Here is a 4,225-nt window from a genome sequence, read left to right on the forward strand (position 1 = left end):
TAAACCTAGCATGAAGTGTGCTGAGAGTAATAGCACAAATCGCTGCATTTATTTCCTTACCTGATATTAGAAAGCAAGCGTGTGTTTGAGTACAAAAGTGGTTTGTTCAAATCTGCCTAATTAGAAATATCAATTTGTATCTGAGAGAAAGAAATGTGTGTGAAGATTTTTCCAGAAGCTGCTTATTCATTTGTGTATTCACAATGTGTATTTTGTGTAAACTACAGGTTGAGATTTATGTTTTAACTCTTTCCTAATAGACACAGAGTGGTTGAAGTAACTGTTTAATGATGTGATAAAGTGTCTTAGATAAGGGGGAGAGAGATACCTGCAAATATGTTACCAAGGTTGTAAGCAGAGAACAACTTTTGGAGTGTGTGTGCAAATTGCAGTTATGTTAAAGATTCTTGAATGGTCGGATGAAATGGGGGAGGATGAGGAGATTTCACCCCTCCCATACCCAAGAATCTCCTGATGATCTCCTGAGGTCTCTGCTGACTCTACAGAGAGGAGGAGCAATGTATTGCTCTCTACTTAATTAGTCAAGTGAGTGTCTCTGTGTGTGTGAGAGAGTCAGTCAGTGTGTCGGAGAGAGAGTGCAAGAGATCGTGTTTATAGATAAGATTGCTGCTAAGAGCAGCTGCAGGCACTCAGAATATAGCATTGATTTATGCTCAGAATATTTAGCTCTGTATATAGTTTTGTATTATAGCTGTAGTTATAGAATAAAAGGAAGATACTCTACAGAGCTGCTCTCCGAGTGGTTTATACTCTGCAAGACTCTGCAAAACGCTGCTGCGCAACGACTGTATTATTGAGACAGTGAATCCGGTGCTCTCAGCTCCAAGCTGTGAGTCCACAGCACTGTGACCTGTTCCTGTGGGAAAGGAGGTCTCTGGCAGTGCTACCCAGCTCGCCTAGCCCAGTCGGGGCTGTAGTGCATGAGTCCAGTTGGTACACTGGCTCAAGGGCGATGCTGACACACACAGGGTCCCCGGACGTTTGACGGTCTATTGATCCCTGTGCCACCACTGTGCTTGCTTCCCCGCTGCCACCAACCCATTACTCTTGGGTACACATTGAGTCCAGACAGTTGTTAAAATTGAACCAAATAAACAAGTTTATTTTATAAGTATTAACAAGTTTATGGTTTCTCATATAATTTTTTTTGTCAGCTTCTTAACTTTAGTTTCTTTACCAGCCTATACCATCCTAATACCTTCTGATTGATTATATCAACTGTTTGACTGACTCCTCTTAACAGATTCTCTCACTCTCCCACATCAGACTAGCCCAACCCACAGACTTATCCTCTCTGTCTCTTCTCTAACTCCTGACTGACTTCTCAACCACCCTAATTCTAACTCTAACCCCTTGGGTTCCCATTGGTTAGTCATTTTACAATTAGTTAACCCTTTCCTTATGAACCCAGTATGATGTCACGCACCTAGGAGGGCAAATGACACACATGGTTTTTGATAGATGTGGGTGTGTTTTTTTTCATTTCTGCTGCATTTTGGGGTGTGTGTGTCTGTTGTGTCTTGTTGCTTTGATGTATTTATGCTGTTTTTAATACATTGATTTTTGTGCAATCTGCTTTGGGGAACTTTTCTATGAGAAGGGCAGCATACAATTGTTTCAAATAAATACACAAATAGATCCATTAAGTCTGTTTACACACAAGTACAGTATTTTCTTTACCATTGCTTAAAGAAACAAAATGTGCACATTAATTGAAGGACACCAATCAAAATCATTTATATTAAAAAAAGGAAGGACAACGTTAGCCTTGAGTTCATTCAGTGTTTGCAAATGTTTAAATAAAGAGAGATCATTGCCGCATTACAAAATAAGTGCCTTCAGACAGATAATATTTACAATGCATAAATAAGCCACAACAGCTGTTTCTAAGTTGTTTTTTAAGCTCCCTTTTCAACAGTGGATCCTATCTAACAAGATTGCTTTATGATTGTGTTGTTTAGGTACCTCTGTCATGGTTGATTTTCCTTGCTTCTGTTGTCTGTCTTTGGCATCCTAGGATAAAGATTAATGTGGACAGCCTGTAGAGGGGTTGATATATGGGGTGGAATCTTGCCTTAGGACAGTGGGGTAGTCTAGATGATATTCAGCATTCTTATACCTGAAAAGACAGGAAACCTAAATCTAACATGCTAAGATGTCACTGCAGTGATGCTATTTTTCAATGGTGTTTCAAACTTTGTTCCAGTTACGCACTATTTATTATTATTTTTTTGCAACAAAAAACCAGAATCTAACCATGCAATGCCCTTTTAAAATGTGTTGGGGGATGATTGGGATTAATTTGTTTTTTATTTTGATTGTGTATTTCATGTTTTTATGTTGTGATTTTATCCTGTGAACCACCCTGAGACCTGTGGTTATACGGCGGTATACAAACAACAACAACCATTTTCAAATCAACTTTTGTGTACATTTATGTCTATGGGTTGTATAGGACCCAACTCTCGTATTTCCTTTTCCTTATTTTTAAACAGGATTTTATTCTACGATGAACATACATCTTTGTATTAGTTCAGATATCTGCTGCCATGCCATAACTCATCTCCAAAATTCAATCCAGATTTCTCTAATCTATTACAGTCGTACCTTGATTCTTGAACGTCTTGCGACTCGAACGTTTTGGCTCCCAAATGCCGCAAACCCGAAAGTGAGTGTTCCGGTTTGTGAACGTTTTTTGGAAGTTAAACGTCTGATGGGGCTTCTGTGGCTTCCGATTGAGTGCAGGAAGCTCCTGCAGCAAATCAGAAGCCGTGTCTTGGTTTTTGAACGTTTTCAGAAGTTGAACAGACTTCCAGAATGGATTTCATCCGAGAACCAAGGTACGACTTTATTTAAATTAGAAACCTACATTTTATTTCCATTCTACCATTGTCAGTTAGATTTGCAGGGGTGCAGCAAACTTCTCATGAAGTAGGGTGAACAGACAACAGAATGGCAAATGTGGTTCAGTGGGAATAAATGCAAACATATGTTCATTGGAACATGAAAATCAGATTTTATGTATACACTGATGCTATCTCGGCTGGCAGTAACTAATCACGAAAAAGCTATGGGGGCTGTGGTGCAGAAAAATATAGTGTGCTACAGGAGTGGAAAATACAGGGAAAGGGACTGAAAGAGAAACTGCCAGTGTCATAATACCTTTATACCAATCAATGGTGCAGTCACACTTAGAATAGTGTGTGGTTCTGGTAACCCCATCTTTTAAAAAAAGATATAGAGCTGGAAAAAGGTTGAGAAAATAGACAGCTAAGGGGGAAGCATAACAGAGGTTTATGAAATCATGCATGTTGTAGATCTTAAAGCCGGAACTCAGGGACATCCAATGAATGTGATTGGTAATGGATTCTGAACACAGAAAAGGGAGCATTTCTTGATGCAACGCATGATTAATTTATGGAATTAATAGCTGCAAGATGTGGTGTGGGCTGGTAAAGGGGACTTAAAGGGGATTAGGCAAAGACATGGAGGCTTGGTCTCTCAGATGCTCTTAGTCTTAATGGCTAAATGGAACTTGAATGCCATGAACTCTCAGAATATCATGTTGATGGGAATCCTGCTGCCATCATGTCTCTCTGGTGAGCTTTCCAGAAATGCTTAATTGGCTACTGTGGGTAACAGAATGCTAGAATAGATAGAACTTCAGGACTCTTGCACTCTTATATCTATATCTATATCTATATAATCTTCTTTGGGCTGGATGGGGCTCAATAATTATGATTTATCTGGAGTTCTGAAATGATTTTAAGTTTGTGTCACTGTGGGCAGTAGGAACATAGGAAGCTGCCTTTTTATTAGGCAAACCTCTAGGGCTTCAGTCCTACCTGAAGATGCTGCCCAGGGGTTGAACTTGAGACCTTCTGCCTGTAAAGCAGACTAAGCCCTTAAAACAGCTCTTCCTACATCACAGCAAGTTGTTCATTAGCAGTTGGACTATGTTATTTCTATGTGAGAAAGTAAGCTCTTTTTTCTGATTAACTCTTTGGTAAAGCATGGGGCTTCTTGACCTTTGGGGTTTCAGCTTTCCCTGGTGGATTTGTGCATCCCGTTGTGCCTTTTCTCTTTTGCTCTGGGAAACTTTGTTTCGGAGTTGAGAAGTTGGTGTCACCGTAGATAAAATGTCTTTACCAGAAAGACAGCCAAGCTGATGCATTAAGTCCTGAGACAATAAATCATCCAGACA

The sequence above is a fragment of the Podarcis gaigeae genome (assembly GCF_964106915.1).
Source record: "Podarcis gaigeae genome assembly, chromosome: 2".
NCBI classification, from domain to species: domain Eukaryota; kingdom Metazoa; phylum Chordata; class Lepidosauria; order Squamata; family Lacertidae; genus Podarcis; species Podarcis gaigeae.